At 49.3% G+C, this 23,361-nt stretch overlaps 18 non-coding genes and 6 pseudogenes across 18 annotated transcripts; all 24 read right to left on the bottom strand.

Annotated features, from left to right (window-relative positions):
• Window positions 1-128: 128 nt before the first annotated feature.
• Window positions 129-247, bottom strand: LOC139270115 (5S ribosomal RNA). Its single transcript, XR_011594462.1, has one exon. It is a non-coding gene; the product is annotated as a 5S ribosomal RNA (ribosomal RNA).
• An 855-nt stretch (window positions 248-1,102) lies between these two features.
• LOC139270114 (5S ribosomal RNA) lies at window positions 1,103-1,221 on the bottom strand. Its single transcript, XR_011594461.1, has one exon. It is a non-coding gene; the product is annotated as a 5S ribosomal RNA (ribosomal RNA).
• Window positions 1,222-2,091: 870 nt separating this feature from the next.
• On the bottom strand, window positions 2,092-2,210 carry LOC139270113 (5S ribosomal RNA). The gene has a single exon (XR_011594460.1). It is a non-coding gene; the product is annotated as a 5S ribosomal RNA (ribosomal RNA).
• Window positions 2,211-3,080: 870 nt separating this feature from the next.
• LOC139269302 (5S ribosomal RNA) lies at window positions 3,081-3,199 on the bottom strand. Its single transcript, XR_011594185.1, has one exon. It is a non-coding gene; the product is annotated as a 5S ribosomal RNA (ribosomal RNA).
• Window positions 3,200-4,069: 870 nt separating this feature from the next.
• LOC139270112 (5S ribosomal RNA) lies at window positions 4,070-4,188 on the bottom strand. The gene has a single exon (XR_011594459.1). It is a non-coding gene; the product is annotated as a 5S ribosomal RNA (ribosomal RNA).
• An 855-nt stretch (window positions 4,189-5,043) lies between these two features.
• On the bottom strand, window positions 5,044-5,162 carry LOC139269315 (5S ribosomal RNA). Its single transcript, XR_011594198.1, has one exon. It is a non-coding gene; the product is annotated as a 5S ribosomal RNA (ribosomal RNA).
• An 870-nt stretch (window positions 5,163-6,032) lies between these two features.
• Window positions 6,033-6,151, bottom strand: LOC139270111 (5S ribosomal RNA). Its single transcript, XR_011594458.1, has one exon. It is a non-coding gene; the product is annotated as a 5S ribosomal RNA (ribosomal RNA).
• Window positions 6,152-7,006: 855 nt separating this feature from the next.
• On the bottom strand, window positions 7,007-7,115 carry LOC139269849 (5S ribosomal RNA; annotated as a pseudogene).
• Window positions 7,116-7,971: 856 nt separating this feature from the next.
• Window positions 7,972-8,090, bottom strand: LOC139269481 (5S ribosomal RNA; annotated as a pseudogene).
• An 878-nt stretch (window positions 8,091-8,968) lies between these two features.
• LOC139270110 (5S ribosomal RNA) lies at window positions 8,969-9,087 on the bottom strand. Its single transcript, XR_011594457.1, has one exon. It is a non-coding gene; the product is annotated as a 5S ribosomal RNA (ribosomal RNA).
• Window positions 9,088-9,957: 870 nt separating this feature from the next.
• Window positions 9,958-10,076, bottom strand: LOC139270109 (5S ribosomal RNA). Its single transcript, XR_011594456.1, has one exon. It is a non-coding gene; the product is annotated as a 5S ribosomal RNA (ribosomal RNA).
• An 855-nt stretch (window positions 10,077-10,931) lies between these two features.
• LOC139270108 (5S ribosomal RNA) lies at window positions 10,932-11,050 on the bottom strand. The gene has a single exon (XR_011594455.1). It is a non-coding gene; the product is annotated as a 5S ribosomal RNA (ribosomal RNA).
• An 870-nt stretch (window positions 11,051-11,920) lies between these two features.
• LOC139270106 (5S ribosomal RNA) lies at window positions 11,921-12,039 on the bottom strand. Its single transcript, XR_011594453.1, has one exon. It is a non-coding gene; the product is annotated as a 5S ribosomal RNA (ribosomal RNA).
• Window positions 12,040-12,894: 855 nt separating this feature from the next.
• Window positions 12,895-13,003, bottom strand: LOC139269848 (5S ribosomal RNA; annotated as a pseudogene).
• An 856-nt stretch (window positions 13,004-13,859) lies between these two features.
• On the bottom strand, window positions 13,860-13,978 carry LOC139269480 (5S ribosomal RNA; annotated as a pseudogene).
• Window positions 13,979-14,856: 878 nt separating this feature from the next.
• Window positions 14,857-14,975, bottom strand: LOC139270104 (5S ribosomal RNA). Its single transcript, XR_011594451.1, has one exon. It is a non-coding gene; the product is annotated as a 5S ribosomal RNA (ribosomal RNA).
• An 870-nt stretch (window positions 14,976-15,845) lies between these two features.
• LOC139270093 (5S ribosomal RNA) lies at window positions 15,846-15,964 on the bottom strand. The gene has a single exon (XR_011594441.1). It is a non-coding gene; the product is annotated as a 5S ribosomal RNA (ribosomal RNA).
• Window positions 15,965-16,819: 855 nt separating this feature from the next.
• Window positions 16,820-16,938, bottom strand: LOC139270081 (5S ribosomal RNA). Its single transcript, XR_011594430.1, has one exon. It is a non-coding gene; the product is annotated as a 5S ribosomal RNA (ribosomal RNA).
• An 870-nt stretch (window positions 16,939-17,808) lies between these two features.
• On the bottom strand, window positions 17,809-17,927 carry LOC139270070 (5S ribosomal RNA). Its single transcript, XR_011594419.1, has one exon. It is a non-coding gene; the product is annotated as a 5S ribosomal RNA (ribosomal RNA).
• An 855-nt stretch (window positions 17,928-18,782) lies between these two features.
• Window positions 18,783-18,891, bottom strand: LOC139269847 (5S ribosomal RNA; annotated as a pseudogene).
• An 856-nt stretch (window positions 18,892-19,747) lies between these two features.
• On the bottom strand, window positions 19,748-19,866 carry LOC139269478 (5S ribosomal RNA; annotated as a pseudogene).
• An 878-nt stretch (window positions 19,867-20,744) lies between these two features.
• On the bottom strand, window positions 20,745-20,863 carry LOC139270059 (5S ribosomal RNA). The gene has a single exon (XR_011594408.1). It is a non-coding gene; the product is annotated as a 5S ribosomal RNA (ribosomal RNA).
• Window positions 20,864-21,733: 870 nt separating this feature from the next.
• LOC139270047 (5S ribosomal RNA) lies at window positions 21,734-21,852 on the bottom strand. The gene has a single exon (XR_011594397.1). It is a non-coding gene; the product is annotated as a 5S ribosomal RNA (ribosomal RNA).
• Window positions 21,853-22,707: 855 nt separating this feature from the next.
• Window positions 22,708-22,826, bottom strand: LOC139270035 (5S ribosomal RNA). The gene has a single exon (XR_011594395.1). It is a non-coding gene; the product is annotated as a 5S ribosomal RNA (ribosomal RNA).
• Between the last annotated feature and the right edge of the window lie 535 nt (window positions 22,827-23,361).

Genomic DNA, 23,361 nt, shown 5'->3' with positions numbered 1-23,361 from the left:
TAGCAGCAGGAGAATGTGCAGGAAAGAAATGGTGAAAGCAAAGTGAAAGAGAGAGCAGCAAAAAGGTTGTTGATGGATCAACGGCACTGTGTGTGCAGAAGCATGAGCAGCCTGTGGATGGCAGCAAAAGCCTACTGCACCTGGTATTCCCAGGCAGTCTCCCATCCAAGTACTAACCAGGCCTCAGTCTGCTTGGTTTCCGAGATCAGACGGGATCGGGCGTTTTCAGACTAGTGTGGCCGTAGGCATCGATGTCATGGCTTTCTCTTTACTTAAACGGACATAAGGCTGTTCTTCACTCCTTTTTCTCCTTCCATGCATTCATCCAAGGAATCAGCACTCAAGATTCATTTCACCATTTTCCTTCCGCCACACCCACCTCTTGCTGCTCTGACTCCCACACAAGCAAACGACAAGCCCTACCCTTCATTGCCTTGCCTCAAGCTTCAAAACTGCCTGACTTTCACCATTCCCTCACTCACCCACAAATCACTCACTCATTCACCCCCCAATCTCATGCTCGCCAACCTCGAAATCTCTCATCCCCTCAAATCGCTCTCCCCCAAATCTCCCCATCCCCAAATCTCTCCTCCCCCAAAAAAGCTTCCACCGCCCCCAAAACACCAGGATTGTTTCATTTCCAATCCCACCAATTATTAAGCCAGATCGCTGTTGTAGCCACATTTCGGAACCCCATGTGGCAAGTGGCGCCTGCTACTCGGCATTCTGATTTGCAACACTCCTCACATGAACACACATGCATTCCAGCAGCATGCTAGTTGGCTTTACATTTTTCCTGCATTGAATTGCAGCTCTTCCTGCACGTTTCTTTGTTCTCTTGCTGTTTGTCCCTCTCAGGTTTCTATGCACCTTGTCTCTCCTCTCTGTTGCTGTGTCCTGGTGTGCCTGCGCCAGCATGTTTTTTTTGCCAACTTATTTTGTTGTTCTGCGTTCTTTCGTCCCTTGCGTCGACCCCCTTGCATTTGTGTAGCAGCAGGAGAATGTGCAGGAAAGAAATGGTGAAAGCAAAGTGAAAGAGAGAGCAGCAAAAAGGTTGTTGATGGATGTGCAGAAGCATGAGCAGCCTGTGGATGGCAGCAAAAGCCTACTGCACCTGGTATTCCCAGGCAGTCTCCCATCCAAGTACTAACCAGGCCTCAGTCTGCTTGGTTTCCGAGATCAGACGGGATCGGGCGTTTTCAGACTAGTGTGGCCGTAGGCATCGATGTCATGGCTTTCTCTTTACTTAAACGGACATAAGGCTGTTCTTCACTCCTTTTTCTCCTTCCATGCATTCATCCAAGGAATCAGCACTCAAGATTCATTTCACCATTTTCCTTCCGCCACACCCACCTCTTGCTGCTCTGACTCCCACACAAGCAAACGACAAGCCCTACCCTTCATTGCCTTGCCTCAAGCTTCAAAACTGCCTGACTTTCACCATTCCCTCACTCACCCACAAATCACTCACTCATTCACCCCCCAATCTCATGCTCGCCAACCTCGAAATCTCTCATCCCCTCAAATCGCTCTCCCCCAAATCTCCCCATCCCCAAATCTCTCCTCCCCCAAAAAAGCTTCCACCGCCCCCAAAACACCAGGATTGTTTCAATTCCAATCCCACCAATTATTAAGCCAGATCGCTGTTGTAGCCACATTTCGGAACCCCATGTGGCAAGTGGCGCCTGCTACTCGGCATTCTGATTTGCAACACTCCTCACATGAACACACATGCATTCCAGCAGCATGCTAGTTGGCTTTACATTTTTCCTGCATTGAATTGCAGCTCTTCCTGCACGATTCTTTGTTCTCTTGCTGTTTGTCCCTCTCAGGTTTCTATGCACCTTGTCTCTCCTCTCTGTTGCTGCGTCCAGGTGTGCTTGCGCCAGCGTGTATTTTTTTGCCAACTTATTTTGTTGTTCTGCGTTCTTTCGTCCCTTGCGTCGACCCCCTTGCATTTGTGTAGCAGCAGGAGAATGTGCAGGAAAGAAATGGTGAAAGCAAAGTGAGAGAGAGAGCAGCAAAAAGGTTGTTGATGGATCAACGGCACTGTGTGTGCAGAAGCATGAGCAGCCTGTGGATGGCAGCAAAAGCCTACTGCACCTGGTATTCCCAGGCAGTCTCCCATCCAAGTACTAACCAGGCCTCAGTCTGCTTGGTTTCCGAGATCAGACGGGATCGGGCGTTTTCAGACTAGTGTGGCCGTAGGCATCGATGTCATGGCTTTCTCTTTACTTAAACGGACATAAGGCTGTTCTTCACTCCTTTTTCTCCTTCCATGCATTCATCCAAGGAATCAGCACTCAAGATTCATTTCACCATTTTCCTTCCGCCACACCCACCTCTTGCTGCTCTGACTCCCACACAAGCAAACGACAAGCCCTACCCTTCATTGCCTTGCCTCAAGCTTCAAAACTGCCTGACTTTCACCATTCCCTCACTCACCCACAAATCACTCACTCATTCACCCCCCAATCTCACGCTCGCCAACCTCGAAATCTCTCATCTCCTCAAATCGCTCTCCCCCAAATCTCCCCATCCCCAAATCTCTCCTCCCCAAAAAAAGCTTCCACCACCCCCAAAACACCAGGATTGTTTCATTTCCAATCCCACCAATTATTAAGCCAGATCGCTGTTGTAGCCACATTTCGGAACCCCATGTGGCAAGTGGCGCCTGCTACTCGGCATTCTGATTTGCAACACTCCTCACATGAACACACATGCATTCCAGCAGCATGCTAGTTGGCTTTACATTTTTCCTGCATTGAATTGCAGCTCTTCCTGCACGATTCTTTGTTCTCTTGCTGTTTGTCCCTCTCAGGTTTCTATGCACCTTGTCTCTCCTCTCTGTTCCTGCGTCCAGGTGTGCCTGCGCCAGCGTGTATTTTTTTGCCAACTTATTTTGTTGTTCTGCGTTCTTTCGTCCCTTGCGCCGACCCCCTTGCATTTGTGTAGCAGCAGGAGAATGTGCAGGAAAGAAATGGTGAAAGCAAAGTGAGAGAGAGAGCAGGAAAAAGGTTGTTGATGGATCAACGGCACTGTGTGTGCAGAAGCATGAGCAGCCTGTGGATGGCAGCAAAAGCCTACTACACCTGGTATTCCCAGGCAGTCTCCCATCCAAGTACTAACCAGGCCTCAGTCTGCTTGGTTTCCGAGATCAGACGGGATCGGGCGTTTTCAGACTAGTGTGGCCGTAGGCATCGATGTCATGGCTTTCTCTTTACTTAAACGGACATAAGGCTGTTCTTCACTCCTTTTTCTCCTTCCATGCATTCATCCAAGGAATCAGCACTCAAGATTCATTTCACCATTTTCCTTCCGCCACACCCACCTCTTGCTGCTCTGACTCCCACACAAGCAAACGACAAGCCCCACCCTTCATTGCCTTGCCTCAAGCTTCAAAACTGCCTGACTTTCACCATTCCCTCACTCACCCACAAATCACTCACTCATTCACCCCCCAATCTCATGCTCGCCAACCTCGAAATCTCTCATCCCCTCAAATCGCTCTCCCCCAAATCTCCCCATCCCCAAATCTCTCCTCCCCAAAAAAAGCTTCCACCACCCCCAAAACACCAGGATTGTTTCATTTCCAATCCCACCAATTATTAAGCCAGATCGCTGTTGTAGCCACATTTCGGAACCCCATGTGGCAAGTGGCGCCTGCTACTCGGCATTCTGATTTGCAACACTCCTCACATGAACACACATGCATTCCAGCAGCATGCTAGTTGGCTTTACATTTTTCCTGCATTGAATTGCAGCTCTTCCTGCACGATTCTTTGTTCTCTTGCTGTTTGTCCCTCTCAGGTTTCTATGCACCTTGTCTCTCCTCTCTGTTCCTGCGTCCAGGTGTGCCTGCGCCAGCGTGTATTTTTTTGCCAACTTATTTTGTTGTTCTGCGTTCTTTCGTCCCTTGCGTCGACCCCCTTGCATTTGTGTAGCAGCAGGAGAATGTGCAGGAAAGAAATGGTGAAAGCAAAGTGAGAGAGAGAGCAGGAAAAAGGTTGTTGATGGATCAACGGCACTGTGTGTGCAGAAGCATGAGCAGCCTGTGGATGGCAGCAAAAGCCTACTGCACCTGGTATTCCCAGGCAGTCTCCCATCCAAGTACTAACCAGGCCTCAGTCTGCTTGGTTTCCGAGATCAGACGGGATCGGGCGTTTTCAGACTAGTGTGGCCGTAGGCATCGATGTCATGGCTTTCTCTTTACTTAAACGGACATAAGGCTGTTCTTCACTCCTTTTTCTCCTTCCATGCATTCATCCAAGGAATCAGCACTCAAGATTCATTTCACCATTTTCCTTCCGCCACACCCACCTCTTGCTGCTCTGACTCCCACACAAGCAAACGACAAGCCCTACCCTTCATTGCCTTGCCTCAAGCTTCAAAACTGCCTGACTTTCACCATTCCCTCACTCACCCACAAATCACTCACTCATTCACCCCCCAATCTCATGCTCGCCAACCTCGAAATCTCTCATCCCCTCAAATCGCTCTCCCCCAAATCTCCCCATCCCCAAATCTCTCCTCCCCCAAAAAAGCTTCCACCGCCCCCAAAACACCAGGATTGTTTCATTTCCAATCCCACCAATTATTAAGCCAGATCGCTGTTGTAGCCACATTTCGGAACCCCATGTGGCAAGTGGCGCCTGCTACTCGGCATTCTGATTTGCAACACTCCTCACATGAACACACATGCATTCCAGCAGCATGCTAGTTGGCTTTACATTTTTCCTGCATTGAATTGCAGCTCTTCCTGCACGTTTCTTTGTTCTCTTGCTGTTTGTCCCTCTCAGGTTTCTATGCACCTTGTCTCTCCTCTCTGTTGCTGTGTCCTGGTGTGCCTGCGCCAGCATGTTTTTTTTGCCAACTTATTTTGTTGTTCTGCGTTCTTTCGTCCCTTGCGTCGACCCCCTTGCATTTGTGTAGCAGCAGGAGAATGTGCAGGAAAGAAATGGTGAAAGCAAAGTGAAAGAGAGAGCAGCAAAAAGGTTGTTGATGGATGTGCAGAAGCATGAGCAGCCTGTGGATGGCAGCAAAAGCCTACTGCACCTGGTATTCCCAGGCAGTCTCCCATCCAAGTACTAACCAGGCCTCAGTCTGCTTGGTTTCCGAGATCAGACGGGATCGGGCGTTTTCAGACTAGTGTGGCCGTAGGAATCGATGTCATGGCTTTCTCTTTACTTAAACGGACATAAGGCTGTTCTTCACTCCTTTTTCTCCTTCCATGCATTCATCCAAGGAATCAGCACTCAAGATTCATTTCACCATTTTCCTTCCGCCACACCCACCTCTTGCTGCTCTGACTCCCACACAAGCAAACGACAAGCCCTACCCTTCATTGCCTTGCCTCAAGCTTCAAAACTGCCTGACTTTCACCATTCCCTCACTCACCCACAAATCACTCACTCATTCACCCCCCAATCTCATGCTCGCCAACCTCGAAATCTCTCATCCCCTCAAATCGCTCTCCCCCAAATCTCCCCATCCCCAAATCTCTCCTCCCCCAAAAAAGCTTCCACCGCCCCCAAAACACCAGGATTGTTTCATTTCCAATCCCACCAATTATTAAGCCAGATCGCTGTTGTAGCCACATTTCGGAACCCCATGTGGCAAGTGGCGCCTGCTACTCGGCATTCTGATTTGCAACACTCCTCACATGAACACACATGCATTCCAGCAGCATGCTAGTTGGCTTTACATTTTTCCTGCATTGAATTGCAGCTCTTCCTGCACGATTCTTTGTTCTCTTGCTGTTTGTCCCTCTCAGGTTTCTATGCACCTTGTCTCTCCTCTCTGTTGCTGCGTCCAGGTGTGCTTGCGCCAGCGTGTATTTTTTTGCCAACTTATTTTGTTGTTCTGCGTTCTTTCGTCCCTTGCGTCGACCCCCTTGCATTTGTGTAGCAGCAGGAGAATGTGCAGGAAAGAAATGGTGAAAGCAAAGTGAGAGAGAGAGCAGCAAAAAGGTTGTTGATGGATCAACGGCACTGTGTGTGCAGAAGCATGAGCAGCCTGTGGATGGCAGCAAAAGCCTACTGCACCTGGTATTCCCAGGCAGTCTCCCATCCAAGTACTAACCAGGCCTCAGTCTGCTTGGTTTCCGAGATCAGACGGGATCGGGCGTTTTCAGACTAGTGTGGCCGTAGGCATCGATGTCATGGCTTTCTCTTTACTTAAACGGACATAAGGCTGTTCTTCACTCCTTTTTCTCCTTCCATGCATTCATCCAAGGAATCAGCACTCAAGATTCATTTCACCATTTTCCTTCCGCCACACCCACCTCTTGCTGCTCTGACTCCCACACAAGCAAACGACAAGCCCTACCCTTCATTGCCTTGCCTCAAGCTTCAAAACTGCCTGACTTTCACCATTCCCTCACTCACCCACAAATCACTCACTCATTCACCCCTCAATCTCACGCTCGCCAACCTCGAAATCTCTCATCCCCTCAAATCGCTCTCCCCCAAATCTCCCCATCCCCAAATCTCTCCTCCCCCAAAAAAGCTTCCACCGCCCCCAAAACACCAGGATTGTTTCATTTCCAATCCCACCAATTATTAAGCCAGATCGCTGTTGTAGCCACATTTCAGAACCCCATGTGGCAAGTGGCGCCTGCTACTCGGCATTCTGATTTGCAACACTCCTCACATGAACACACATGCATTCCAGCAGCATGCTAGTTGGCTTTACATTTTTCCTGCATTGAATTGCAGCTCTTCCTGCACGATTCTTTGTTCTCTTGCTGTTTGTCCCTCTCAGGTTTCTAGGCACCTTGTCTCTCCTCTCTGTTGCTGTGTCCTGGTGTGCCTGCGCCAGCATGTTTTTTTTGCCAACTTATTTTGTTGTTCTGCGTTCTTTCGTCCCTTGCGTCGACCCCCTTGCATTTGTGTAGCAGCAGGAGAATGTGCAGGAAAGAAATGGTGAAAGCAAAGTGAAAGAGAGAGCAGCAAAAAGGTTGTTGATGGATGTGCAGAAGCATGAGCAGCCTGTGGATGGCAGCAAAAGCCGACTGCACCTGGTATTCCCAGGCAGTCTCCCATCCAAGTACTAACCAGGCCTCAGTCTGCTTGGTTTCCGAGATCAGACGTTTTCAGACTAGTGTGGCCGTAGGCATCGATGTCATGGCTTTCTCTTTACTTAAACGGACATAAGGCTGTTCTTCACTCCTTTTTCTCCTTCCATGCATTCATCCAAGGAATCAGCACTCAAGATTCATTTCACCATTTTCCTTCCGCCACACCCACCTCTTGCTGCTCTGACTCCCACACAAGCAAACGACAAGCCCTACCCTTCATTGCCTTGCCTCAAGCTTCAAAACTGCCTGACTTTCACCATTCCCTCACTCACCCACAAATCACTCACTCATTCACCCCCCAATCTCACGCTCGCCAACCTCGAAATCTCTCATCCCCTCAAATCGCTCTCCCCCAAATCTCCCCATCCCCAAATCTCTCCTCCCCCAAAAAAGCTTCCACCGCCCCCAAAACACCAGGATTGTTTCATTTCCAATCCCACCAATTATTAAGCCAGATCGCTGTTGTTGCCACATTTCGGAACCCCATGTGGCAAGTGGCGCCTGCTACTCGGCATTCTGATTTGCAACACTCCTCACATGAACACACATGCATTCCAGCAGCATGCTAGTTGGCTTTACATTTTTCCTGCATTGAATTGCAGCTCTTCCTGCACGATTCTTTGTTCTCTTGCTGTTTGTCCCTCTCAGGTTTCTATGCACCTTGTCTCTCCTCTCTGTTGCTGTGTCCTGGTGTGCCTGCACCAGCATGTTTTTTTTTGCCAACTTATTTTGTTGTTCTGCGTTCTTTCGTCCCTTGCGTCGACCCCCTTGCATTTGTGTAGCAGCAGGAGAATGTGCAGGAAAGAAATGGTGAAAGCAAAGTGAAAGAGAGAGCAGCAAAAAGGTTGTTGATGGATGTGCAGAAGCATGAGCAGCCCGTGGATGGCAGCAAAAGCCTACTGCAGCTGGTATTCCCAGGCAGTCACCCATCCAAGTACTAACCAGGCCTCAGTCTGCTTGGTTTCCGAGATCAGACGGGATCGGGCGTTTTCAGACTAGTGTGGCCGTAGGCATCGACGTCATGCCTACATGGCTTTCTCTTTACTTAAACGGACATAAGGCTGTTCTTCACTCCTTTTTCGCCTTCCATGCATTCATCCAAGGAATCAGCACTCAAGATTCATTTCACCATTTTCCTTCCGCCACACCCACCTCTTGCTGCTCTGACTCCCACACAAGCAAACGACAAGCCCTACCCTTCATTGCCTTGCCTCAAGCTTCAAAACTGCCTGACTTTCACCATTCCCTCACTCACCCACAAATCACTCACTCATTCACCCCCCAATCTCACGCTCGCCAACCTCGAAATCTCTCATCCCCTCAAATCGCTCTCCCCCAAATCTCCCCATCCCCAAATCTCTCCTCCCCAAAAAAAGCTTCCACCACCCCCAAAACACCAGGATTGTTTCATTTCCAATCCCACCAATTATTAAGCCAGATCGCTGTTGTAGCCACATTTCGGAACCCCATGTGGCAAGTGGCGCCTGCTACTCGGCATTCTGATTTGCAACACTCCTCACATGAACACACATGCATTCCAGCAGCATGCTAGTTGGCTTTACATTTTTCCTGCATTGAATTGCAGCTCTTCCTGCACGATTCTTTGTTCTCTTGCTGTTTGTCCCTCTCAGGTTTCTATGCACCTTGTCTCTCCTCTCTGTTCCTGCGTCCAGGTGTGCCTGCGCCAGCGTGTATTTTTTTGCCAACTTATTTTGTTGTTCTGCGTTCTTTCGTCCCTTGCGTCGACCCCCTTGCATTTGTGTAGCAGCAGGAGAATGTGCAGGAAAGAAATGGTGAAAGCAAAGTGAGAGAGAGAGCAGGAAAAAGGTTGTTGATGGATCAACGGCACTGTGTGTGCAGAAGCATGAGCAGCCTGTGGATGGCAGCAAAAGCCTACTGCACCTGGTATTCCCAGGCAGTCTCCCATCCAAGTACTAACCAGGCCTCAGTCTGCTTGGTTTCCGAGATCAGACGGGATCGGGCGTTTTCAGACTAGTGTGGCCGTAGGCATCGATGTCATGGCTTTCTCTTTACTTAAACGGACATAAGGCTGTTCTTCACTCCTTTTTCTCCTTCCATGCATTCATCCAAGGAATCAGCACTCAAGATTCATTTCACCATTTTCCTTCCGCCACACCCACCTCTTGCTGCTCTGACTCCCACACAAGCAAACGACAAGCCCCACCCTTCATTGCCTTGCCTCAAGCTTCAAAACTGCCTGACTTTCACCATTCCCTCACTCACCCACAAATCACTCACTCATTCACCCCCCAATCTCATGCTCGCCAACCTCGAAATCTCTCATCCCCTCAAATCGCTCTCCCCCAAATCTCCCCATCCCCAAATCTCTCCTCCCCAAAAAAAGCTTCCACCACCCCCAAAACACCAGGATTGTTTCATTTCCAATCCCACCAATTATTAAGCCAGATCGCTGTTGTAGCCACATTTCGGAACCCCATGTGGCAAGTGGCGCCTGCTACTCGGCATTCTGATTTGCAACACTCCTCACATGAACACACATGCATTCCAGCAGCATGCTAGTTGGCTTTACATTTTTCCTGCATTGAATTGCAGCTCTTCCTGCACGATTCTTTGTTCTCTTGCTGTTTGTCCCTCTCAGGTTTCTATGCACCTTGTCTCTCCTCTCTGTTCCTGCGTCCAGGTGTGCCTGCGCCAGCGTGTATTTTTTTGCCAACTTATTTTGTTGTTCTGCGTTCTTTCGTCCCTTGCGTCGACCCCCTTGCATTTGTGTAGCAGCAGGAGAATGTGCAGGAAAGAAATGGTGAAAGCAAAGTGAGAGAGAGAGCAGGAAAAAGGTTGTTGATGGATCAACGGCACTGTGTGTGCAGAAGCATGAGCAGCCTGTGGATGGCAGCAAAAGCCTACTGCACCTGGTATTCCCAGGCAGTCTCCCATCCAAGTACTAACCAGGCCTCAGTCTGCTTGGTTTCCGAGATCAGACGGGATCGGGCGTTTTCAGACTAGTGTGGCCGTAGGCATCGATGTCATGGCTTTCTCTTTACTTAAACGGACATAAGGCTGTTCTTCACTCCTTTTTCTCCTTCCATGCATTCATCCAAGGAATCAGCACTCAAGATTCATTTCACCATTTTCCTTCCGCCACACCCACCTCTTGCTGCTCTGACTCCCACACAAGCAAACGACAAGCCCTACCCTTCATTGCCTTGCCTCAAGCTTCAAAACTGCCTGACTTTCACCATTCCCTCACTCACCCACAAATCACTCACTCATTCACCCCCCAATCTCATGCTCGCCAACCTCGAAATCTCTCATCCCCTCAAATCGCTCTCCCCCAAATCTCCCCATCCCCAAATCTCTCCTCCCCCAAAAAAGCTTCCACCGCCCCCAAAACACCAGGATTGTTTCATTTCCAATCCCACCAATTATTAAGCCAGATCGCTGTTGTAGCCACATTTCGGAACCCCATGTGGCAAGTGGCGCCTGCTACTCGGCATTCTGATTTGCAACACTCCTCACATGAACACACATGCATTCCAGCAGCATGCTAGTTGGCTTTACATTTTTCCTGCATTGAATTGCAGCTCTTCCTGCACGTTTCTTTGTTCTCTTGCTGTTTGTCCCTCTCAGGTTTCTATGCACCTTGTCTCTCCTCTCTGTTGCTGTGTCCTGGTGTGCCTGCGCCAGCATGTTTTTTTTGCCAACTTATTTTGTTGTTCTGCGTTCTTTCGTCCCTTGCGTCGACCCCCTTGCATTTGTGTAGCAGCAGGAGAATGTGCAGGAAAGAAATGGTGAAAGCAAAGTGAAAGAGAGAGCAGCAAAAAGGTTGTTGATGGATGTGCAGAAGCATGAGCAGCCTGTGGATGGCAGCAAAAGCCTACTGCACCTGGTATTCCCAGGCAGTCTCCCATCCAAGTACTAACCAGGCCTCAGTCTGCTTGGTTTCCGAGATCAGACGGGATCGGGCGTTTTCAGACTAGTGTGGCCGTAGGCATCGATGTCATGGCTTTCTCTTTACTTAAACGGACATAAGGCTGTTCTTCACTCCTTTTTCTCCTTCCATGCATTCATCCAAGGAATCAGCACTCAAGATTCATTTCACCATTTTCCTTCCGCCACACCCACCTCTTGCTGCTCTGACTCCCACACAAGCAAACGACAAGCCCTACCCTTCATTGCCTTGCCTCAAGCTTCAAAACTGCCTGACTTTCACCATTCCCTCACTCACCCACAAATCACTCACTCATTCACCCCCCAATCTCATGCTCGCCAACCTCGAAATCTCTCATCCCCTCAAATCGCTCTCCCCCAAATCTCCCCATCCCCAAATCTCTCCTCCCCCAAAAAAGCTTCCACCGCCCCCAAAACACCAGGATTGTTTCATTTCCAATCCCACCAATTATTAAGCCAGATCGCTGTTGTAGCCACATTTCGGAACCCCATGTGGCAAGTGGCGCCTGCTACTCGGCATTCTGATTTGCAACACTCCTCACATGAACACACATGCATTCCAGCAGCATGCTAGTTGGCTTTACATTTTTCCTGCATTGAATTGCAGCTCTTCCTGCACGATTCTTTGTTCTCTTGCTGTTTGTCCCTCTCAGGTTTCTATGCACCTTGTCTCTCCTCTCTGTTGCTGCGTCCAGGTGTGCTTGCGCCAGCGTGTATTTTTTTGCCAACTTATTTTGTTGTTCTGCGTTCTTTCGTCCCTTGCGTCGACCCCCTTGCATTTGTGTAGCAGCAGGAGAATGTGCAGGAAAGAAATGGTGAAAGCAAAGTGAGAGAGAGAGCAGCAAAAAGGTTGTTGATGGATCAACGGCACTGTGTGTGCAGAAGCATGAGCAGCCTGTGGATGGCAGCAAAAGCCTACTGCACCTGGTATTCCCAGGCAGTCTCCCATCCAAGTACTAACCAGGCCTCAGTCTGCTTGGTTTCCGAGATCAGACGGGATCGGGCGTTTTCAGACTAGTGTGGCCGTAGGCATCGATGTCATGGCTTTCTCTTTACTTAAACGGACATAAGGCTGTTCTTCACTCCTTTTTCTCCTTCCATGCATTCATCCAAGGAATCAGCACTCAAGATTCATTTCACCATTTTCCTTCCGCCACACCCACCTCTTGCTGCTCTGACTCCCACACAAGCAAACGACAAGCCCTACCCTTCATTGCCTTGCCTCAAGCTTCAAAACTGCCTGACTTTCACCATTCCCTCACTCACCCACAAATCACTCACTCATTCACCCCTCAATCTCACGCTCGCCAACCTCGAAATCTCTCATCCCCTCAAATCGCTCTCCCCCAAATCTCCCCATCCCCAAATCTCTCCTCCCCCAAAAAAGCTTCCACCGCCCCCAAAACACCAGGATTGTTTCATTTCCAATCCCACCAATTATTAAGCCAGATCGCTGTTGTAGCCACATTTCAGAACCCCATGTGGCAAGTGGCGCCTGCTACTCGGCATTCTGATTTGCAACACTCCTCACATGAACACACATGCATTCCAGCAGCATGCTAGTTGGCTTTACATTTTTCCTGCATTGAATTGCAGCTCTTCCTGCACGATTCTTTGTTCTCTTGCTGTTTGTCCCTCTCAGGTTTCTAGGCACCTTGTCTCTCCTCTCTGTTGCTGTGTCCTGGTGTGCCTGCGCCAGCATGTTTTTTTTGCCAACTTATTTTGTTGTTCTGCGTTCTTTCGTCCCTTGCGTCGACCCCCTTGCATTTGTGTAGCAGCAGGAGAATGTGCAGGAAAGAAATGGTGAAAGCAAAGTGAAAGAGAGAGCAGCAAAAAGGTTGTTGATGGATGTGCAGAAGCATGAGCAGCCTGTGGATGGCAGCAAAAGCCGACTGCACCTGGTATTCCCAGGCAGTCTCCCATCCAAGTACTAACCAGGCCTCAGTCTGCTTGGTTTCCGAGATCAGACGTTTTCAGACTAGTGTGGCCGTAGGCATCGATGTCATGGCTTTCTCTTTACTTAAACGGACATAAGGCTGTTCTTCACTCCTTTTTCTCCTTCCATGCATTCATCCAAGGAATCAGCACTCAAGATTCATTTCACCATTTTCCTTCCGCCACACCCACCTCTTGCTGCTCTGACTCCCACACAAGCAAACGACAAGCCCTACCCTTCATTGCCTTGCCTCAAGCTTCAAAACTGCCTGACTTTCACCATTCCCTCACTCACCCACAAATCACTCACTCATTCACCCCCCAATCTCACGCTCGCCAACCTCGAAATCTCTCATCCCCTCAAATCGCTCTCCCCCAAATCTCCCCATCCCCAAATCTCTCCTCCCCCAAAAAAGCTTCCACCGCCCCCAAAACACCAGGATTGTTTCATTTCCAATCCCACCAATTATTAAGCCAGATCGCTGTTGTTGCCACATTTCGGAACCCCATGTGGCAAGTGGCGCCTGCTACTCGGCATTCTGATTTGCAACACTCCTCACATGAACACACATGCATTCCAGCAGCATGCTAGTTGGCTTTACATTTTTCCTGCATTGAATTGCAGCTCTTCCTGCACGATTCTTTGTTCTCTTGCTGTTTGTCCCTCTCAGGTTTCTATGCACCTTGTCTCTCCTCTCTGTTGCTGTGTCCTGGTGTGCCTGCACCAGCATGTTTTTTTTTGCCAACTTATTTTGTTGTTCTGCGTTCTTTCGTCCCTTGCGTCGACCCCCTTGCATTTGTGTAGCAGCAGGAGAATGTGCAGGAAAGAAATGGTGAAAGCAAAGTGAAAGAGAGAGCAGCAAAAAGGTTGTTGATGGATGTGCAGAAGCATGAGCAGCCCGTGGATGGCAGCAAAAGCCTACTGCAGCTGGTATTCCCAGGCAGTCACCCATCCAAGTACTAACCAGGCCTCAGTCTGCTTGGTTTCCGAGATCAGACGGGATCGGGCGTTTTCAGACTAGTGTGGCCGTAGGCATCGACGTCATGCCTACATGGCTTTCTCTTTACTTAAACGGACATAAGGCTGTTCTTCACTCCTTTTTCGCCTTCCATGCATTCATCCAAGGAATCAGCACTCAAGATTCATTTCACCATTTTCCTTCCGCCACACCCACCTCTTGCTGCTCTGACTCCCACACAAGCAAACGACAAGCCCTACCCTTCATTGCCTTGCCTCAAGCTTCAAAACTGCCTGACTTTCACCATTCCCTCACTCACCCACAAATCACTCACTCATTCACCCCCCAATCTCACGCTCGCCAACCTCGAAATCTCTCATCCCCTCAAATCGCTCTCCCCCAAATCTCCCCATCCCCAAATCTCTCCTCCCCAAAAAAAGCTTCCACCACCCCCAAAACACCAGGATTGTTTCATTTCCAATCCCACCAATTATTAAGCCAGATCGCTGTTGTAGCCACATTTCGGAACCCCATGTGGCAAGTGGCGCCTGCTACTCGGCATTCTGATTTGCAACACTCCTCACATGAACACACATGCATTCCAGCAGCATGCTAGTTGGCTTTACATTTTTCCTGCATTGAATTGCAGCTCTTCCTGCACGATTCTTTGTTCTCTTGCTGTTTGTCCCTCTCAGGTTTCTATGCACCTTGTCTCTCCTCTCTGTTCCTGCGTCCAGGTGTGCCTGCGCCAGCGTGTATTTTTTTGCCAACTTATTTTGTTGTTCTGCGTTCTTTCGTCCCTTGCGTCGACCCCCTTGCATTTGTGTAGCAGCAGGAGAATGTGCAGGAAAGAAATGGTGAAAGCAAAGTGAGAGAGAGAGCAGGAAAAAGGTTGTTGATGGATCAACGGCACTGTGTGTGCAGAAGCATGAGCAGCCTGTGGATGGCAGCAAAAGCCTACTGCACCTGGTATTCCCAGGCAGTCTCCCATCCAAGTACTAACCAGGCCTCAGTCTGCTTGGTTTCCGAGATCAGACGGGATCGGGCGTTTTCAGACTAGTGTGGCCGTAGGCATCGATGTCATGGCTTTCTCTTTACTTAAACGGACATAAGGCTGTTCTTCACTCCTTTTTCTCCTTCCATGCATTCATCCAAGGAATCAGCACTCAAGATTCATTTCACCATTTTCCTTCCGCCACACCCACCTCTTGCTGCTCTGACTCCCACACAAGCAAACGACAAGCCCTACCCTTCATTGCCTTGCCTCAAGCTTCAAAACTGCCTGACTTTCACCATTCCCTCACTCACCCACAAATCACTCACTCATTCACCCCCCAATCTCATGCTCGCCAACCTCGAAATCTCTCATCCCCTCAAATCGCTCTCCCCCAAATCTCCCCATCCCCAAATCTCTCCTCCCCAAAAAAAGCTTCCACCACCCCCAAAACACCAGGATTGTTTCATTTCCAATCCCACCAATTATTAAGCCAGATCGCTGTTGTAGCCACATTTCGGAACCCCATGTGGCAAGTGGCGCCTGCTACTCGGCATTCTGATTTGCAACACTCCTCACATGAACACACATGCATTCCAGCAGCATGCTAGTTGGCTTTACATTTTTCCTGCATTGAATTGCAGCTCTTCCTGCACGATTCTTTGTTCTCTTGCTGTTTGTCCCTCTCAGGTTTCTATGCACCTTGTCTCTCCTCTCTGTTCCTGCGTCCAGGTGTGCCTGCGCCAGCGTGTATTTTTTTGCCAACTTATTTTGTTGTTCTGCGTTCTTTCGTCCCTTGCGTCGACCCCCTTGCATTTGTGTAGCAGCAGGAGAATGTGCAGGAAAGAAATGGTGAAAGCAAAGTGAGAGAGAGAGCAGGAAAAAGGTTGTTGATGGATCAACGGCACTGTGTGTGCAGAAGCATGAGCAGCCTGTGGATGGCAGCAAAAGCCTACTGCACCTGGTATTCCCAGGCAGTCTCCCATCCAAGTACTAACCAGGCCTCAGTCTGCTTGGTTTCCGAGATCAGACGGGATCGGGCGTTTTCAGACTAGTGTGGCCGTAGGCATCGATGTCATGGCTTTCTCTTTACTTAAACGGACATAAGGCTGTTCTTCACTCCTTTTTCTCCTTCCATGCATTCATCCAAGGAATCAGCACTCAAGATTCATTTCACCATTTTCCTTCCGCCACACCCACCTCTTGCTGCTCTGACTCCCACACAAGCAAACGACAAGCCCTACCCTTCATTGCCTTGCCTCAAGCTTCAAAACTGCCTGACTTTCACCATTCCCTCACTCACCCACAAATCACTCACTCATTCACCCCCCAATCTCATGCTCGCCAACCTCGAAATCTCTCATCCCCTCAAATCGCTCTCCCCCAAATCTCCCCATCCCCAAATCTCTCCTCCCCCAAAAAAGCTTCCACCGCCCCCAAAACACCAGGATTGTTTCATTTCCAATCCCACCAATTATTAAGCCAGATCGCTGTTGTAGCCACATTTCGGAACCCCATGTGGCAAGTGGCGCCTGCTACTCGGCATTCTGATTTGCAACACTCCTCACATGAACACACATGCATTCCAGCAGCATGCTAGTTGGCTTTACATTTTTCCTGCATTGAATTGCAGCTCTTCCTGCACGTTTCTTTGTTCTCTTGCTGTTTGTCCCTCTCAGGTTTCTATGCACCTTGTCTCTCCTCTCTGTTGCTGTGTCCTGGTGTGCCTGCGCCAGCATGTTTTTTTTGCCAACTTATTTTGTTGTTCTGCGTTCTTTCGTCCCTTGCGTCGACCCCCTTGCATTTGTGTAGCAGCAGGAGAATGTGCAGGAAAGAAATGGTGAAAGCAAAGTGAAAGAGAGAGCAGCAAAAAGGTTGTTGATGGATGTGCAGAAGCATGAGCAGCCTGTGGATGGCAGCAAAAGCCTACTGCACCTGGTATTCCCAGGCAGTCTCCCATCCAAGTACTAACCAGGCCTCAGTCTGCTTGGTTTCCGAGATCAGACGGGATCGGGCGTTTTCAGACTAGTGTGGCCGTAGGCATCGATGTCATGGCTTTCTCTTTACTTAAACGGACATAAGGCTGTTCTTCACTCCTTTTTCTCCTTCCATGCATTCATCCAAGGAATCAGCACTCAAGATTCATTTCACCATTTTCCTTCCGCCACACCCACCTCTTGCTGCTCTGACTCCCACACAAGCAAACGACAAGCCCTACCCTTCATTGCCTTGCCTCAAGCTTCAAAACTGCCTGACTTTCACCATTCCCTCACTCACCCACAAATCACTCACTCATTCACCCCCCAATCTCATGCTCGCCAACCTCGAAATCTCTCATCCCCTCAAATCGCTCTCCCCCAAATCTCCCCATCCCCAAATCTCTCCTCCCCCAAAAAAGCTTCCACCGCCCCCAAAACACCAGGATTGTTTCATTTCCAATCCCACCAATTATTAAGCCAGATCGCTGTTGTAGCCACATTTCGGAACCCCATGTGGCAAGTGGCGCCTGCTACTCGGCATTCTGATTTGCAACACTCCTCACATGAACACACATGCATTCCAGCAGCATGCTAGTTGGCTTTACATTTTTCCTGCATTGAATTGCAGCTCTTCCTGCACGATTCTTTGTTCTCTTGCTGTTTGTCCCTCTCAGGTTTCTATGCACCTTGTCTCTCCTCTCTGTTGCTGCGTCCAGGTGTGCTTGCGCCAGCGTGTATTTTTTTGCCAACTTATTTTGTTGTTCTGCGTTCTTTCGTCCCTTGCGTCGACCCCCTTGCATTTGTGTAGCAGCAGGAGAATGTGCAGGAAAGAAATGGTGAAAGCAAAGTGAGAGAGAGAGCAGCAAAAAGGTTGTTGATGGATCAACGGCACTGTGTGTGCAGAAGCATGAGCAGCCTGTGGATGGCAGCAAAAGCCTACTGCACCTGGTATTCCCAGGCAGTCTCCCATCCAAGTACTAACCAGGCCTCAGTCTGCTTGGTTTCCGAGATCAGACGGGATCGGGCGTTTTCAGACTAGTGTGGCCGTAGGCATCGATGTCATGGCTTTCTCTTTACTTAAACGGACATAAGGCTGTTCTTCACTCCTTTTTCTCCTTCCATGCATTCATCCAAGGAATCAGCACTCAAGATTCATTTCACCATTTTCCTTCCGCCACACCCACCTCTTGCTGCTCTGACTCCCACACAAGCAAACGACAAGCCCTACCCTTCATTGCCTTGCCTCAAGCTTCAAAACTGCCTGACTTTCACCATTCCCTCACTCACCCACAAATCACTCACTCATTCACCCCTCAATCTCACGCTCGCCAACCTCGAAATCTCTCATCCCCTCAAATCGCTCTCCCCCAAATCTCCCCATCCCCAAATCTCTCCTCCCCCAAAAAAGCTTCCACCGCCCCCAAAACACCAGGATTGTTTCATTTCCAATCCCACCAATTATTAAGCCAGATCGCTGTTGTAGCCACATTTCAGAACCCCATGTGGCAAGTGGCGCCTGCTACTCGGCATTCTGATTTGCAACACTCCTCACATGAACACACATGCATTCCAGCAGCATGCTAGTTGGCTTTACATTTTTCCTGCATTGAATTGCAGCTCTTCCTGCACGATTCTTTGTTCTCTTGCTGTTTGTCCCTCTCAGGTTTCTAGGCACCTTGTCTCTCCTCTCTGTTGCTGTGTCCTGGTGTGCCTGCGCCAGCATGTTTTTTTTGCCAACTTATTTTGTTGTTCTGCGTTCTTTCGTCCCTTGCGTCGACCCCCTTGCATTTGTGTAGCAGCAGGAGAATGTGCAGGAAAGAAATGGTGAAAGCAAAGTGAAAGAGAGAGCAGCAAAAAGGTTGTTGATGGATGTGCAGAAGCATGAGCAGCCTGTGGATGGCAGCAAAAGCCGACTGCACCTGGTATTCCCAGGCAGTCTCCCATCCAAGTACTAACCAGGCCTCAGTCTGCTTGGTTTCCGAGATCAGACGTTTTCAGACTAGTGTGGCCGTAGGCATCGATGTCATGGCTTTCTCTTTACTTAAACGGACATAAGGCTGTTCTTCACTCCTTTTTCTCCTTCCATGCATTCATCCAAGGAATCAGCACTCAAGATTCATTTCACCATTTTCCTTCCGCCACACCCACCTCTTGCTGCTCTGACTCCCACACAAGCAAACGACAAGCCCTACCCTTCATTGCCTTGCCTCAAGCTTCAAAACTGCCTGACTTTCACCATTCCCTCACTCACCCACAAATCACTCACTCATTCACCCCCCAATCTCACGCTCGCCAACCTCGAAATCTCTCATCCCCTCAAATCGCTCTCCCCCAAATCTCCCCATCCCCAAATCTCTCCTCCCCCAAAAAAGCTTCCACCGCCCCCAAAACACCAGGATTGTTTCATTTCCAATCCCACCAATTATTAAGCCAGATCGCTGTTGTTGCCACATTTCGGAACCCCATGTGGCAAGTGGCGCCTGCTACTCGGCATTCTGATTTGCAACACTCCTCACATGAACACACATGCATTCCAGCAGCATGCTAGTTGGCTTTACATTTTTCCTGCATTGAATTGCAGCTCTTCCTGCACGATTCTTTGTTCTCTTGCTGTTTGTCCCTCTCAGGTTTCTATGCACCTTGTCTCTCCTCTCTGTTGCTGTGTCCTGGTGTGCCTGCACCAGCATGTTTTTTTTTGCCAACTTATTTTGTTGTTCTGCGTTCTTTCGTCCCTTGCGTCGACCCCCTTGCATTTGTGTAGCAGCAGGAGAATGTGCAGGAAAGAAATGGTGAAAGCAAAGTGAAAGAGAGAGCAGCAAAAAGGTTGTTGATGGATGTGCAGAAGCATGAGCAGCCCGTGGATGGCAGCAAAAGCCTACTGCAGCTGGTATTCCCAGGCAGTCACCCATCCAAGTACTAACCAGGCCTCAGTCTGCTTGGTTTCCGAGATCAGACGGGATCGGGCGTTTTCAGACTAGTGTGGCCGTAGGCATCGACGTCATGCCTACATGGCTTTCTCTTTACTTAAACGGACATAAGGCTGTTCTTCACTCCTTTTTCGCCTTCCATGCATTCATCCAAGGAATCAGCACTCAAGATTCATTTCACCATTTTCCTTCCGCCACACCCACCTCTTGCTGCTCTGACTCCCACACAAGCAAACGACAAGCCCTACCCTTCATTGCCTTGCCTCAAGCTTCAAAACTGCCTGACTTTCACCATTCCCTCACTCACCCACAAATCACTCACTCATTCACCCCCCAATCTCACGCTCGCCAACCTCGAAATCTCTCATCCCCTCAAATCGCTCTCCCCCAAATCTCCCCATCCCCAAATCTCTCCTCCCCAAAAAAAGCTTCCACCACCCCCAAAACACCAGGATTGTTTCATTTCCAATCCCACCAATTATTAAGCCAGATCGCTGTTGTAGCCACATTTCGGAACCCCATGTGGCAAGTGGCGCCTGCTACTCGGCATTCTGATTTGCAACACTCCTCACATGAACACACATGCATTCCAGCAGCATGCTAGTTGGCTTTACATTTTTCCTGCATTGAATTGCAGCTCTTCCTGCACGATTCTTTGTTCTCTTGCTGTTTGTCCCTCTCAGGTTTCTATGCACCTTGTCTCTCCTCTCTGTTCCTGCGTCCAGGTGTGCCTGCGCCAGCGTGTATTTTTTTGCCAACTTATTTTGTTGTTCTGCGTTCTTTCGTCCCTTGCGTCGACCCCCTTGCATTTGTGTAGCAGCAGGAGAATGTGCAGGAAAGAAATGGTGAAAGCAAAGTGAGAGAGAGAGCAGGAAAAAGGTTGTTGATGGATCAACGGCACTGTGTGTGCAGAAGCATGAGCAGCCTGTGGATGGCAGCAAAAGCCTACTGCACCTGGTATTCCCAGGCAGTCTCCCATCCAAGTACTAACCAGGCCTCAGTCTGCTTGGTTTCCGAGATCAGACGGGATCGGGCGTTTTCAGACTAGTGTGGCCGTAGGCATCGATGTCATGGCTTTCTCTTTACTTAAACGGACATAAGGCTGTTCTTCACTCCTTTTTCTCCTTCCATGCATTCATCCAAGGAATCAGCACTCAAGATTCATTTCACCATTTTCCTTCCGCCACACCCACCTCTTGCTGCTCTGACTCCCACACAAGCAAACGACAAGCCCTACCCTTCATTGCCTTGCCTCAAGCTTCAAAACTGCCTGACTTTCACCATTCCCTCACTCACCCACAAATCACTCACTCATTCACCCCCCAATCTCATGCTCGCCAACCTCGAAATCTCTCATCCCCTCAAATCGCTCTCCCCCAAATCTCCCCATCCCCAAATCTCTCCTCCCCAAAAAAAGCTTCCACCACCCCCAAAACACCAGGATTGTTTCATTTCCAATCCCACCAATTATTAAGCCAGATCGCTGTTGTAGCCACATTTCGGAACCCCATGTGGCAAGTGGCGCCTGCTACTCGGCATTCTGATTTGCAACACTCCTCACATGAACACACATGCATTCCAGCAGCATGCTAGTTGGCTTTACATTTTTCCTGCATTGAATTGCAGCTCTTCCTGCACGATTCTTTGTTCTCTTGCTGTTTGTCCCTCTCAGGTTTCTATGCACCTTGTCTCTCCTCTCTGTTCCTGCGTCCAGGTGTGCCTGCGCCAGCGTGTATTTTTTTGCCAACTTATTTTGTTGTTCTGCGTTCTTTCGTCCCTTGCGTCGACCCCCTTGCATTTGTGTAGCAGCAGGAGAATGTGCAGGAAAGAAATGGTGAAAGCAAAGTGAGAGAGAGAGCAGGAAAAAGGTTGTTGATGGATCAACGGCACTGTGTGTGCAGAAGCATGAGCAGCCTGTGGATGGCAGCAAAAGCCTACTGCACCTGGTATTCCCAGGCAGTCTCCCATCCAAGTACTAACCAGGCCTCAGTCTGCTTGGTTTCCGAGATCAGACGGGATCGGGCGTTTTCAGACTAGTGTGGCCGTAGGCATCGATGTCATGGCTTTCTCTTTACTTAAACGGACATAAGGCTGTTCTTCACTCCTTTTTCTCCTTCCATGCATTCATCCAAGGAATCAGCACTCAAGATTCATTTCACCATTTTCCTTCCGCCACACCCACCTCTTGCTGCTCTGACTCCCACACAAGCAAACGACAAGCCCTACCCTTCATTGCCTTGCCTCAAGCTTCAAAACTGCCTGACTTTCACCATTCCCTCACTCACCCACAAATCACTCACTCATTCACCCCCCAATCTCATGCTCGCCAACCTCGAAATCTCTCATCCCCTCAAATCGCTCTCCCCCAAATCTCCCCATCCCCAAATCTCTCCTCCCCCAAAAAAGCTTCCACCGCCCCCAAAACACCAGGATTGTTTCATTTCCAATCCCACCAATTATTAAGCCAGATCGCTGTTGTAGCCACATTTCGGAACCCCATGTGGCAAGTGGCGCCTGCTACTCGGCATTCTGATTTGCAACACTCCTCACATGAACACACATGCATTCCAGCAGCATGCTAGTTGGCTTTACATTTTTCCTGCATTGAATTGCAGCTCTTCCTGCACGTTTCTTTGTTCTCTTGCTGTTTGTCCCTCTCAGGTTTCTATGCACCTTGTCTCTCCTCTCTGTTGCTGTGTCCTGGTGTGCCTGCGCCAGCATGTTTTTTTTGCCAACTTATTTTGTTGTTCTGCGTTCTTTCGTCCCTTGCGTCGACCCCCTTGCATTTGTGTAGCAGCAGGAGAATGTGCAGGAAAGAAATGGTGAAAGCAAAGTGAAAGAGAGAGCAGCAAAAAGGTTGTTGATGGATGTGCAGAAGCATGAGCAGCCTGTGGATGGCAGCAAAAGCCTACTGCACCTGGTATTCCCAGGCAGTCTCCCATCCAAGTACTAACCAGGCCTCAGTCTGCTTGGTTTCCGAGATCAGACGGGATCGGGCGTTTTCAGACTAGTGTGGCCGTAGGCATCGATGTCATGGCTTTCTCTTTACTTAAACGGACATAAGGCTGTTCTTCACTCCTTTTTCTCCTTCCATGCATTCATCCAAGGAATCAGCACTCAAGATTCATTTCACCATTTTCCTTCCGCCACACCCACCTCTTGCTGCTCTGACTCCCACACAAGCAAACGACAAGCCCTACCCTTCATTGCCTTGCCTCAAGCTTCAAAACTGCCTGACTTTCACCATTCCCTCACTCACCCACAAATCACTCACTCATTCACCCCCCAATCTCATGCTCGCCAACCTCGAAATCTCTCATCCCCTCAAATCGCTCTCCCCCAAATCTCCCCATCCCCAAATCTCTCCTCCCCCAAAAAAGCTTCCACCGCCCCCAAAACACCAGGATTGTTTCATTTCCAATCCCACCAATTATTAAGCCAGATCGCTGTTGTAGCCACATTTCGGAACCCCATGTGGCAAGTGGCGCCTGCTACTCGGCATTCTGATTTGCAACACTCCTCACATGAACACACATGCATTCCAGCAGCATGCTAGTTG

Source organism: Pristiophorus japonicus, chromosome 8 (assembly GCF_044704955.1).
Source record: "Pristiophorus japonicus isolate sPriJap1 chromosome 8, sPriJap1.hap1, whole genome shotgun sequence".
Taxonomy (NCBI): domain Eukaryota; kingdom Metazoa; phylum Chordata; class Chondrichthyes; family Pristiophoridae; genus Pristiophorus; species Pristiophorus japonicus.
The sequence above is the reverse complement of the archived record's forward strand: the minus strand, read 5'-3'. Positions and strand labels throughout refer to the sequence as shown.